Source organism: Lissotriton vulgaris, chromosome 7, assembly GCF_964263255.1.
Source record: "Lissotriton vulgaris chromosome 7, aLisVul1.2, whole genome shotgun sequence".
Classification (NCBI taxonomy): Eukaryota; Metazoa; Chordata; class Amphibia; order Caudata; family Salamandridae; genus Lissotriton; species Lissotriton vulgaris.
In genome coordinates this window covers 958,943,394-958,957,305 of record NC_141695.1, presented here as the reverse complement: position 1 = coordinate 958,957,305, position 13,912 = coordinate 958,943,394, and positions in this window count along the sequence as shown.

Genomic DNA, 13,912 nt, shown 5'->3' with positions numbered 1-13,912 from the left:
CTTTCTGAAAGGTCCATCTCCCACACAGATTCTTGGCAATAAAAGGCAAGGACCCACAAGCATCCCACCATGAACGCAGTACAAAATCTCCCTTCTCCCATCTCCTCCTCCTTCTGTGTATAACAAGTAACAAGAACGCTCATGGAGCTGTAAATAAAGAGAGGGAGGGAATTTATTTTATACTTTTTATTTAGCTTGATAGATCCACTTTCATAATTGCAGTTTCTCTCAATATCGATGTGAGTTGTTCTGCATATGGTGCTTAGCTCTATGTGCCCCTTTTCCTCACCATACTTCTTGTTTTTCCTATTATAGGGGAAGAGCTCCTGTCTGTATTCCCTTAGAAAAAATAAATGAGGCACAGGTAAATACTCTGCATGGAGGGGTGACTATACCTATCTCTTCTATCCTTCTACTTTTCCTGATCTATGATTCATTTCTTCTCCTTTCCTCCTAGCTGTCAGTAAATTTTTATTTTCCTTTTGTTCTTTTTTGCTGACAGTATCTTTTCCTTCCTGTTTTCTCTGTTCTTTTCCAAGTCTATCTTGTACCACAGGATTTTCAGAGGATTTTATTTTGAGAGACTTTAGTGTCTTCTTCTGAAATATTATTAACCCACTGCAAGATTATGGGAGAGGAATTTGAGGGTAAGGCAGTGGTGGATCCTTCATGGGGGCGTTTGGGCGCCGCCCCATTGCTTTCTCGCCGTGCGAGAAGGCAGAAACAAATAGTACTACCATTTGTTTCTGCCTTCCCGCACGGCGAGACAGCAGAAGTTCCTGTTTGGGAGAGTGGGCGGCGTTACTCGAGGGCAGGGGGAGTGGCTTTCCCACTGTTGTTAATACTGTCTGTTTGGGCAGCCTGAGAGGATGTCCAATCAGACAGTATTAACTGTATTAAGAACAGTGGGCAAGCCACTCCCCCTGCCCTCGAGTAACCCCTCCCACTCTCCCTGCTCTCTGTATGCTGCGGCATACAGAGAAATGAGGGGTGTTGGGGCAGCCGGCGGAACCAATCACAGCGCTGTGCTGTGGTGGAGCCGGAGGGGATGGAGGCTGCCTGCAGCCTTCCTGTGTGACGACGAGTTGAGCACCATGGGAATTTCAAACAGGACGGCGCCGCGGGAGTTGGGACTTGAAGGCGGAAAGCCTAAGGTAAGTTAAGTTTGACTTATAAATGCTCGTAAGTGGTGTGAGCTCTGAAGAACTTGGGCTAGTAGTGCTGCAGTGGTGCCATTTCAGAGTCTCTGTAACTTTAAAACATTGCAACTGCGATCAACCAAATCCAGATCAATAGGGAATGGACAGATAGTCTATTTCACACAAAGGGGTGATCCTGCGTGGTGTACTGCTTAAAACATGCACTTGCTAGTACCAAATGTGACGGATCTCTCAGTGATGCATGTCTCAAAGCTGCACAGCTGTCTCATCTGAAAAGGTAATCTGCAGCTCACGGGCAGCCCATTTCCTTACACAAAGGTGTCGCCACGAACCACCCGTGAAGAGCTCATGGAAGAAGCTCCCACCCGTGTTCTCACTGAGAAGAAACGCAGATCTTTCTACATCACTGCGAGACAGTGGCCCGGATTTTAAACAGCTGCACTGCCCCGTCGCACATCACATGCGTTCAAGGCTGCAATTCGTGGACTGGGGCCTACAGTAGCATGGTCGGGGGTAACAGGCTGCCTTAATCCCCAAGAGTGGTTTTAAAACTAGCATTTCACTGCAAAGTGAAGGATTGCCTCCTGCCACATTCAAAGCACTATAGTTGTCTGCTTCCACTTATGTAAAGCACCAACCACGAGATAGAAATATTTGTGCGCTGCAGGTACACGGAGGAGGTGATTGTGAAATGGAGCAGATGGGCATGGCAGCTTATTTCCCCGAACAATATTATATTTCAAAAATCACAAAGCATCATTTACACTTTTGCTGTACTATGAAGCATTGCAAGTCTGGCAAGGGTGCCATTTGCTGTTGAGTGTTTTTGCCCACACGGGTTTAGCCATTTGTTTCAGGACCACGATTGAAGCAGAAAAATGCATTCTAAAGTGCAGTCAGGACTCGGGGCTGGTGGTGTGCACGTTCTTTTATAGTGAAGATAGGAAACAAACGTGTATTTATTCTGCTCTGCTGTAATGCTCGGTGAAGACTTTTGCGTGCTGAGGTTATGTGATCTGAAAGTGTACTCCGTTATACTGCACTTGTGACTTGTTGTACCAAATTGTAAAGCAACCATTTAACACAAAAAATAATCTTGGCCTTACAATGACATTTGGTTTGGTAAGGGTTGAGGGATATGGGCATGGGCAATAATCACATCTGGGTTTCTTGCAACACCCCAGTGCCTGCTTAGTCACCAGCTATGTTTATTGCTCCTATTTACTACTATGTTTCGGTACCAGGTGCGTGTCTTTGAATTGTGTAACCACCTCGATGAGTAACGTTACGTAGATGAAAATTAATTCAGCCCTGACGTGGTTATGAAGCGCATGTTTAACACTGTATTTGTTATGTCAGTCAGATCCCTGTTAAGTGTAGTTTATTTGTCCCCCAGTTCCTTTCCCTTGGCTCTCTGGCACTTGTAGTCCTGCATTTTGAAAAATAGGAAACGCTATGCTTACTTGCCAGTGGGCCCTCATTAGGAATTGTTACGCCTCCTCACTTTAAAATGTCACCAGCCGCCACTGGGGAAAGGGGAAAACAAAATTTTCTGGTTCAGGAGGAGCATGGGGAATCTCCAAATAACATACAGAGAGAATCTTGATTTCATTAAAGACCATGGAGGCTAACATAATGCAATGACCTTTTATTGCTGCCCCAACATTCAGCCCTTTCAAGAACATAAACATCATAAATAAACCATTCCATCTTAGAATATTCAAAACAACATATAACTCCTTGTCCCTATGTATCTACCTCTTGAAGCTGCAACAAATCCCTCAATTCTTATTCAATCAATCAATCAATCAATTAGAGTACTTGAAAAGCGCACTACTTATCTGTGAGGGTCTCAAGGCGCTATGGGGAGGGGTGCTGCTACTGCTGGAAGAGCCAGGTCTTAAAGAGTCTTCTGAAGGTGAGTAGGTCTTGGGTCTGCCGTATGTGGGTAGGGAGGGTGTTCCAGGTCTTGGTGGTGAGGTAGGAGAAGGATCTGCCACTGTAGGTCGTTCGTTGGATGAGGGGACAGCGGCGAGGGTGAGGCTGGCGGAGCGAAGCTGGCGGGTGGGGGTGTAGAAACGGAGTCTGCTGTTCAGGTAGGCCAGTCCGGCGTTGTGGAGTACTTTGTGTGCGTGGGTGAGGAGCTTGAAGATGATCCTTTTGTCAATGGGGAGCCAGTGTAGGTCTCTCCGGTGGGGGGTGATGTGGCTGCGGCGGGGACATTGACGATCAGTCGGGCGGAAGCGTTTTGAATGCATTGTAGTCGCCGTAGGTGTTTGGCTGGGATTCCTGCGTAGAGTGCATTGCCGTAGTCCAGTCTTGTGCTGACGAGGGCCTGTGTCACGGTTCTTCTTGTTCCGGTCGGGATCCACTTGTAGATCCTGCGGAGCATGCGGAGGTTGTTGTAGCAGTGGGAGGAGACGGCATTGACCTGCTTAGACATGGAGAGGTAGGAGTCGAGGATCAATCCTAGGTTGCATGCATGGTCAGTGGGTGTTAGTACTGTTCCCAGTGTGGTCGGCCACTAGGAGTCATCCCAGGCTGAGGGGGTGGGTCCAAGGATGAGGACCTCGGTCTTGTCCGAGTCCAGCTTCAGACGGCTGCTCCTCATCCAGTCGGCGACGGCCTTCATTCCCTCGTGGAGGATAGTTTTGGCAGTGTGTGGGTCCTTGGTGAGAGAGAGGATGAGCTGGGTGTCGTAGGCGTAGGAGATGATGTTGAGGTTGTGATGGCGGGCCACTTGTGCGATGGGGGCCATGTAGAGGTTGAACAGCGTTGGGCTGAGAGAGGAGCCCTGGGGACGCCGCAGATGATGTCGGTGGCTTCAGATCAGAAGGGTGGGAGGCGGACGCTCTGGGTTCTGTCGGAGATGAAGGACGTTGTCCAGTCAAGGGCCTTCTCTTGGATTCCGGCTTCTAGGAGGCGTGTCTTTAGAGTGCGATGGCAGACCATATCAAAGGGGGCTGAAAGGTCCAGGAGGAGGAGGGCTGATGTTTCAGCGTTATCTAGTTGGTGCCTCATGTCGTCTGTGGCGGCGATGAGGGCTGTCTCAGTGCTGTAGTTTCGTCTGAATCCAGACTGGGACGGGTCCAAGATGTTGTTGTCTTCAGGTGTCGGGCCAATTGCATGTTGATGATTTTCTCAATGACCTTTGTCGGGAACGGGAGCAGGGAGATGGGCCGGAAGTTGTTGAGGTCCTTGGGGTCTGCCTTGGGCTTCTTGAGGAGGGCATTGATTTTGGCATGCTCCCAGCTTTCCGGGAATGTCACTGTTTCGAAGGAGATGTTGATGACCTTCCGTAGTTGGGTGCGATGGCTACGTCTGCTTTGTTGAATACGTGGTGTGGGGACGGGTCTGACAGAGATCCTGAGTGGATGGAGTTCATGACCTTGCGTGTCTTGTCGTCGTTGATGTTGGACCAGGAGGTCAGGCAGTTGGCGCTGGTAGTGTTCACAGGGGAGGTGGAGTCTGGCATTGTCGGGGTGGTCGTGGTGTTGAAGCTGTTGTGGATGTCAGCAATCTTGCGGTGGAAGAAGATGGCTAGTGAGTCGCACAGTTCTTGTGAGGGCGGGTGTTTGTTGCCATTGGTGCTGGGGTTGGAGAGTTCCTTTACGATGCTGAAGAGCTCCTTGCTGTTGTGTGCGTTGTTATCCAAGCGGTCTTTGAAGGAGGATCTTTTGGCTAATCTGATGAGGTGGTGATGCCTGCGGGTGGCGTCCTTGTGGGATGCGTGGTTTTCCGGTGTGCGTTCCTGGAGCCATATCTTCTCCAGTTTCCGGCATGCGCGTTTCGAGGTCTGGAGCTCATTGGTGGACCAGGTGGCTCTCTTGCTGGCGTGGCTGTTGGAGGGTTTCTTGAGAGGGGCAAGGTGTTGGCGCAGTCGTCGATCCACTGTCTGAGGTTGAAGGCTGCGGTGTCTGGGTTGGTGGGATCGGCGGGTGGGCTCCTGGCCGAGGGTGGTGATCAGCTGGTCTTCGGTGACTTTGCCCCAGCAGCGGCAAGGCAGCTGCTGGGTGCGGTGGTGCGTAGTTGGATTCTTGAAGGTGAAATGGATAAAGCGTTGGTCGGTCCAGTGGAGTTTGGTGGTGTGGTCGAAGGCGACATGGGTGCCTGTGGAGAAGACGGGGTCCAGCGTGTGGCAGGTGGCGTGGGTGGGTGCAGTGATGAGTTTTCTGAGGCCAAGGTTGGCGAGGTTGTCGATCAGGGTGGCGGAGTTGGCGTCGTTGTTGTTCTTGAGGTGGAAGTTCAGGTCCCCGAGAAGGATGTAGTCCATGGAGGCGAGTGCGTGGGTGCTGGTGAGGTCGGCGATGGAGTCGCTGAACTGAGCCCGGGGTCCGGGGGGTCTGTAGATGAGTGTTCCTCTGAGGGTGGTGTTGGGGTTGGTGTGGATTCGGAAGTGGAGGTGTTTGGTGGTGTTCAGGGTGGCGTTTGCGTGGGTGGTGACCTTGAGGGTGGACTTGTGGACGATGGCTATTCCTCCTCCGATTCCATTGGCGCGATCCCAGCGGGTGATCTTGTAGCCATCCGGGATGGCTATGGCGATGTCGGGCCCCAAGGAGTCGTTCCACCAGGTCTCAGTCAGGAAGGCCACTTGTGGGGCGGAGGTGTTGAGCAGATCCCAGAGCTCGACCGTGTGTTTGCGTGCGGAGCGGGTGTTGAGGAGTATGCAGTGGAGGTTGTTGGGTCCAGTCCTTGGAGGTTTGGTGGCTCTGTCGCAGGTGAAGCTGGAGGTGCGGCAGGAGAAGGGTCCATGGGTCATTTTCGGGGCGGCCTGGAAGCAGGTGTGGTTTCGGCCGGCGTTGAGTGTGTGGAGGGTGCTGGCGTCCTAGTGGAGTCTGGTGTCGTGGCGTTCACAGAGTCCAGGGGTTCTGGCGCTGGGCTCGGTCCAGGCACGGATGGGCGCAGACGGGCTGTGCAGTGTCCGGCATATATGGGGAGGAGGGAGGAGCAGCTGGGAGGCGGGAGCAGCGAGTGGGCAGGGGCGGGCCACCGAGGGCCCAGCGGTGGTACAGAAAGCAAAATGGGGCACAAAAGAGCAAAATGGGGCACAAGGAGGGGAAACGAGTGGCACAGAGCAGAAAATGAGGCACGAAGAGGGGGAAACAGTGGTACAGAAGGCAAAGTGGTGCACAAGGGGGGAACGAGTGGCACAGAGCAGAAAACAAGGCACAAGAGGGGAAGACAGTGGCACAGAAACCAAAAAGGACGGAGGACACTTACCAGCAGCAGTGGCAGCGGCAGCAGGGGCACACAGTCGGAGCTGCGTGGAGGGAGAGTGACCTACCAGGAGGGTCAGAGGTCGCTCACCTCACCGCGCAGCGTCTGGCATATATGGGTAGGTGGGAGGGAGGAGCAGCTGGGAGGTGGGAGCAGCGATTGGGCAGTGGGCAGTCCGGGGGGCAGGGCTGTAGGGGGCACAGCGGAGCGGGAATCGAGTGAACCAGAAGACAAGAGGGGCACAAAGAAACTAATGGAACAGAGGGCAGAAGGGCAAAAAACGAGGTAAAAACGAGTGACACAGGGCAGAGAAGGCACAAAAAATGAGTGGAACAGAGGGCAGAAGGGCACAACAAACGAGTGGAACAGTAGGCAGAAGGGCAAAAAAAGTGAAGGAAAAACAAGTGGAACAGAGGGCAGAAAGGCACAAAAAACAACGAAAAAATAGGTGGAACAGAGGGCAGAAAGGCACAGAAAATGAGGGAAAAGTGGGTGGAACAGAGGGCAGAAAACGAGGGACAATAGGGGGAGACAAAGGCACAGAAAGAAAAAAAGGATGGAGGACACTTACCAGCGGCAGTGGCAGCGGCAGCAGGAGCACACAGTCAGAGCTGCATGGAGGGGGAGAGACCTACCAGGAGGGTCAAGGGTCGCTCACCTCACCACGCAGCGTTCGGCATATATGGGGAGGTGGGAGGGAGGAGCAGCTGTGAGGCGGGAGCAGCGATTGTGCAGTGGGCAGTCAATGGGCAGGGCTGTAGGGGGCACAGCGGAGGGGGAAACGAGTGCAACAGAAGACAAGAGGGGCACAAAAAAACGAGTGGAACAGAGGGCAGAAGAGCACAAAAAACGAGGTAAAAACGAGTGGCACAGAGGGTACAAGGGCACAAAAAAAGAGTGGAAGAGAGGGCCGAAAGGCTCAAAAACGAGGGAAAAACGGGCGGAACAGAGGGCAGAAAGGCACAAAAAACGAGGGAAAAATGGGTGGAACAGAGGGCAGAAAGGTACAGAAAACGAGGGACAAACGGGTGGAACAGAGGGCAGAAAATGAGGGACAATAGGGGGAGACAGTGGCACAGAAAGCGAAAAGGACGGAGGACACTTACCAACGGTAGTGGCAGCGGCAGCAGGGGAACACAGTCGGAGCTGCGTGGAGGGGGGGCGACCTACCAGGAGGGTCAGCGGTCGCTCTATTTGGCTTGATTCGGGGAAATTCTTAATGTAAAGAATTATTTGAAAAAAAAGAAATGAAGTGATATCACCAAGAAATTCATTCCCAAGTGAATAATCATTTACTTCAGTTAGGAAAAACAGGAAAAAGATGATTAATTACAATAAACCATAGTACACAACTATTTCAAATTCACCAACATACAATAAACAAAAGGGAGTGGTGGGTGGAATAATGTTAGCCTCCGTTATCTTTAATGAAATTAAGATTCTCTCTGCATGTTAATTTGAGAATTGTCATTTTATTACAAGACCGAAGCCTACTTTTATGCATGTTTAAAGCGCCCCAGTGCCACACTGCTCACATGCTCCACTGGCTTATGATAAAGCCTTGCAAAAGTGTTAGCATTGGACCAGTCTGCCCATTTCAGTATTTCTGCAAGTAAACCTTCTCCCTAAAACATGTTACTGGCCATTTCACCCCTAGAAGAGTGAGCTCAGAACTTGGTTAAATCTATTCCAGCCTTAGGACATCACTGCCGTCACCTATCGAGAAAAAGTAGCTGCATAAACTGCAATATAGTTTAAAATTATAAATTAAGAACTGATCCTCACCATCTGGTCTAAATTCCAGCATACTTTTTTGTAAGCCGACATGCCACTCCTTACACACAATTTTTTGCAGTCATTGAAAGAGGGGTAAAATATGTTTTCAGACATTGTTTAGGTTCTCTTCCAGATCTCAAAGTGAACCTCATCCAGAGAATAATACCTATTGTAAACCTCTAACGCATTAACACCTGTGACTATTCTAACATAATTTAGCCAGACCAAAGTTGCTAACCTCTGGGATAACTGTGTTCTTGAAATGTTGGACCCGGCCTCGTGGCGTGGTCCTCACTCACCCGTGCAGCTCCCCATGACCCTGATCCACCTGACCCTTCCCGCCATGGCCTACATCCCGACACTGGGCTCCCCGTCCTCGCCCCCCATTTTCCTGGTAACCGAGGCCGAGGCCCATGTCCCTGCACCTAAGATGGCTGCCCTGGCCCCAGCCCGACCTCTGCCTTCTGCGCCATACCCAGCCAGGGGGTAGAGCGCTCCCTATGAGCGAGAGAGGGAAGAGTAGCTAGGTCACACCTTCCACCTCCCCTCAAGAGATGAGTTTTGATCACCCATCCGGCCTCCCTGAGGGCTGGCTCCAGGCCTGCTGAGTGTCTGGGATCCCTCCAGACCCAACTGGAAAGGATGAAAGGAGCCGCCGAGGCGGAACCCCCAACAACCAGCCCCCAGGTGCTAAGACCTCCGCCTGCGAGGACTCCGGACATCAAAGGAAAGGAGTCCTATATCAAGGGTGGCTCTGGGACGATCAAACCAGTTGTATCCAGGACTACGTGAGCCCTGCTGACCTCGTCACGGCTCTCCTGCAACCTGAAGAACTATCTGAGCCCTGCTAACGCTGTCGCGGCTCCCTTGCAACCAAAGAGACCACCGAGCCCTGCTGACGCTGTCGCGGCTCCCCTGTAACCTTGAGAACTCCTGAGCCCTGCTGATCTGATCGCGGCTCCCCAAGACCATAAGAACTTCGACCTCCATAAAGATCCATTTTTATATGAAGATATAAAGAATACGTTCTCTTAATCCTACGGTGTGGTGTCCCTTTGTCGAGTGGTCTTAGCGCAGCGCTTACGATTCTAGATTCAAGAGCCTCTCCCTGAGGGTCTCCCACCAGCGCTCGGCTGTGTTCCTAGGAGAGGTGGGTCACAGGGTGGTCAGGTGCCAAGTCTGTCCTCCCCTGAGATCGACCCTCTAACATTGGTGGCAAGCAACGGGATCCGAGTTCATAATCTAGACATCGTACAGTAAGCGGCTGACGCACTACCGAACAAAGATGACGGAAAAAAATACCAAGAGTTCCACTGAAGCCGACACAAGTACCACGTTCCTTGCGGAATGGCTAGAATAGTACACGCATAGAGAACTGAAAGAATTTTGCAAAGAACGAGGAATCGCTACCACAGGCCTGAATACGAAGGAAGATATGCAGAAAGCCCTGCAAACTTGGGTAGAGTCCGAGGAAAACCCTCCCCTGTCAGGAGGAGGAGCAGAACAGCCGACCGAACCCGAAATCAACCCAAGAGGGGGCAGCAGCACTCCCGTACGGAGCAGCACCCCAGATGGGGGCCTCTCCCCAGGAGAACTAGCGGACAGAGAAAGAAACCGCAATCATGAACTTGAATTGGCAAAACTCAAAATTGAGTGTGAATTGAAGCTAGCAGAAAAGAGACTAGCGGTAGAGCAACTACGAGTACAAGGAGAGTTGGAGGAGAAGAAACTCCAACGGGAACATGAAGACAAGAGACTCCAGCTGGAGCATGAGCGCATCCTGAAGGAGATCAAGCTAAAGGCCCGGAGCGAAGAAAACTGAACCTTGGGGAACCGAGAAGCAGCTCCCCCGGTAGAGCCAAAAGTCCACATCCCCAAGGATGTGGTGAGAGAATACTATAAGAACGACGATATCCAGCAATGGTTCAAGGCCTACGAAGTCACCATGACCTCCCACCGAGTCCCGCAGAAGGCTTGGGGAGCTGGGTTGTGGGGCCGATTCCTGAGCGAGGGGAGAGACACCCTGCTCGATCTGCCGTCCTCTGTGCAGACCTCCTACAAGCACATGAAGGAGGCCCTCCTCACGAGATACGGACTCACCCCCGAGATGTATCGCCAGCAGTTCCGGGACTGCAAGAAGATCCCTGGCACCAAGTGGGTGGAATACGTGAACTTTACAGTCGAGCCTTGGAAGGGCGGATCAAGGGCAGCAAGGTTACCACCTTCGAAGAACTTACCGACCTTATCGCATGGGAACATTTGTCCGCGAACTGTTTCGTGGAACTACGCCAGCATTTGCTGGACAGCAAGCTTGCAGACCCAAGGAAGCTGGCCGTAGAGGCCGATCGCTGGGTGAACACCCGGGTCCCCTGGGGCCCCGTAGGAGACTAACCCCGGAGCAATCAAGGATCTCCCCGCCAGAGGGGAGGGGGGAATCAAGGAAGACAGAGGGATTCCCAGTCAGGACCCCAGTGTAGTCCCCCCAGAGGCCAAACCCAGACCGTACCAGCCCCCTCACCAGCCAATCCTGCTCCCCGGGCAACCGTGGGCACCGGGTCACTATTTCCTGTTACTGATGCCAACAAACCGGGCATTACGCCAGTGACCCCCAGTGTCCCATTTCCCTGCGACCCTCAACGACAGCTCCCCCAGCCAGACAGGTAGCCAACGTAGCCCTAGGGGAGGAAATGGAGGACACCGAAGAGTGGGAACCAGCGGCCATGGCACTAGTCTCCCTAGGAGACCGAGAGATGATCCCCGGGGCCCCCCTGCCAGATAATACCAAAAAATACCAGCAACTGGTGACGGTGAATGGCCACCGGGTGGAGGCCCTTCGCGACACCGGGGTGAGTCTCACAGGTATCCTCAGTCACCTAGTCAGGGAGGACCAGATCATTCTGAATGTCCTGTGCCCCGTACTGTCCGGTGACAACACCGAGAGTTTATGTAAAATGGCCCTAGTACCGTTCGAATGGGGGGGAGTGATAGGAGAATTACGAGTCACTGTTCGAGCCTCCCAACCTGTAGACTGTCTCCTGGGCAACGACCTAGAAAGTTCCCCGTGGAGACAGGTAGAACGCAAAACCCACCTAGGCATGATGGGCCTACCCGAGTGGGTGTGCGCCACCACCCGATCCATGTCTGCCCGACTTTCCCCCTCGGGGCTGTCGACGCCGAGCCTCCCAGGGACGACCGAACCGAGCCTACCAGCCTCTCCCCAGGAGGAGAGCCCGTCACTGACAACAAAACCTTGCATCCCGAGACACACAGATCCCTGATTTGGATGATCTGCCCGAGTTGGCGCAGTGGCGTCACAAGGGGGGCCCCTCCCGAGAGGAGTTCTGCCAGGAGCAGGCCACTTGCCCTTCCCTGGTCGGACCCCGGCAACAGGCCGCGGCCCAAGCTGCGGGCGACCAGACTGGAACTTATTCCGTATACTGGGAGAATGACCTCCTGTACAGTGAACAGAAGTCTGCTGAGCTAGGGTCGGCCCGAGTGCTGGTGGTACCCATACGCTTCCGAGACTTCATCCTGGGCCTGGCCCACGATGTACCCTGGCGGGACACTTGGGCCAGGACAAGACCTATGACCGCCTAGTTACGCACTTCTATTGGCCCAAGATGCAAGCGAATGTAGAAGCCCACTGCAAGCCCTGCCTCACGTGCCAGGCTAGTGGAAAAAGTGGAGCAACGCGCAAGGCTCCCCTCCAACCCTTCCCCGTCGTCAGTACCCCCTTTGAGCGGGTCGGGATTGACATAATAGGGCCCCTGGACCGTGGAACCTTCCAAGGTCACTGATTCATCTTAGTCCTGGTGGACCACGCCACCCGGTATCCCGAGGCCATTCCCCTCCGCACAGTAACAGCCCCCATGGTGGGCCGAGCGCTGATGGGGATTTTCTCCCGAGTAGGTTTTCCCCGCGAGGTCGTGAGTGACCGTGGCACGAACTTCATCTCGAAATACATGATGTCCCTGTGGCAACAATGTGGAGTGTCCTACAAATTAACCACCCTGTATCATCCCCAAGGAAATGGCTTAGTGGAACGGTTTAACCGGACACTGAAGGGGATGTTCATGGGCCTAGAAGAGCCCCTCCGGCGCAAGTGGGACGTCCTTTTCCCCTGCCTCTTGTTCGCATACCGGGAGGTCCCCCAGAAGTCCCTGGGGTTCAGCCCATTTGAGCTTTTGTACGGGCATCCCGTTCGGGGGCCCCTCAGCCTGGTCAAGGAGGGGTGGGAAACGGCCCCCCAGGAACCTCCTCCCGATGTGTTCCGCTACATTCTCACCCTCCGAAATCAGACACGGAAATTCAGAGAGCTGGCCGAAGCCAACCTCGAAGCAAGTCAGGAAGAGATGAAGCGCTGGTACGACCAGAATGCCACTCTGGTCGAGTTTCAACCGGGCCAGCAAGTCTGGGTGATGTCCCCGGTGAAACCCTGCGCCCTCCAAGACAAATGGACTGGCACCTTTAAGGTCATGGAGAGGAAGAGCCAAGTGACCTACTTGGTAGACGTCCAGTCCCCTCGGAACCCCCTTCGGGTCATCCACGTGAACCGCCTCAAGCCTCACTTCGCGTGGACGGAGTTGAGCTTGCTCTTGGCCACCGACGACGGAGCGGAAGAGGAAAAGGAGCCTCTTCCTGACCTCCTGTGTGCCAAAGAGAAGGATAGCTCCGTAGACAGAGAGAGACTCTCTCCCTCCCTCCCTCACTCCTCAGCAGCGTGAGGACTGCTGCCAGCTCTTGGGGCAGTTCTCGGATTTGTTCACCTTAGTCCCCAGAATCACTGACTGGTGTGTCCACGACGTGGACACCGGAGACTGCCCGCCGGTGCGACACCGGGCCTACCGAGTGCCTGACCGAGTCCGGACCTGCATCCAGGCCGAAGTCTCGAAAATGCTCACACTAGGAGTGGTCGAGCCCTCTGACAGTCTCTGGGCCAGCCCAGTGGTGCTGGTCCCGAATGCCGCGGCCCCTGGGGCTGTCCCCGAACTTCGGTTCTGTGTGGACTACCGGGGGCTCAACGCAGTCACCTGAGCAGACGCCCACCCCATTCCCCGTGCAGACGAGCTCATCGACCCCCTGGGGTCTGCTCGCTACCTAAGTACCTTCGACCTGACCTACGGCTACTGGCAAATTGCGCTCACAGAGGGAGCTAAGGAGAGGTCTGCCTTCTCCATCCCGGATGGGCACTATCGCTTCCGATTGATGCCGTTCGGGATGAAAAACGCCCCGGCCACCTTTCAGAGACTGGTGAACCGAGTCCTGGCCGGGTTGGAAGAGTTCAGCGCCGCATATTTGGACGATATTGCGGTGTTCAGTTCACAATGGGAGGAGCACCTCCGGCACCTCTGGAGGGTGTTGCTAGCCCTGCGCCAGGCCGGCTTGACGGTGAACGCCAGCAAGTGCCAGATTGGGCAAGGGTCGGTGACCTACCTAGGCCACCAGGTCAGAAGCGGGCAGGTCGCCCCTCTCCAGGAGAAGATCGATGCCATCCTGGCCTGGGAAACACCCACCACCCAAACCGAGGTCCGAGCCTTTCTGGGCCTCAGCGGCTACTACCGGAGGTTCATAAAGAATTACGGCAGCATAGTGGGTCCCCTCACGGAGTTGACGTCCAAAAGGCAGCCCAAGCGCATGCACTGGACCCCCTCCTGCCAAGAGGCGTTTGACGCCTTGAAGACCGCCGTGTGTACTGCCCCGTGCTCCAAGCCCCGGACCACTCCAAGGTGTTTGTGGTCCAGACCGACGCCTCCGAACAT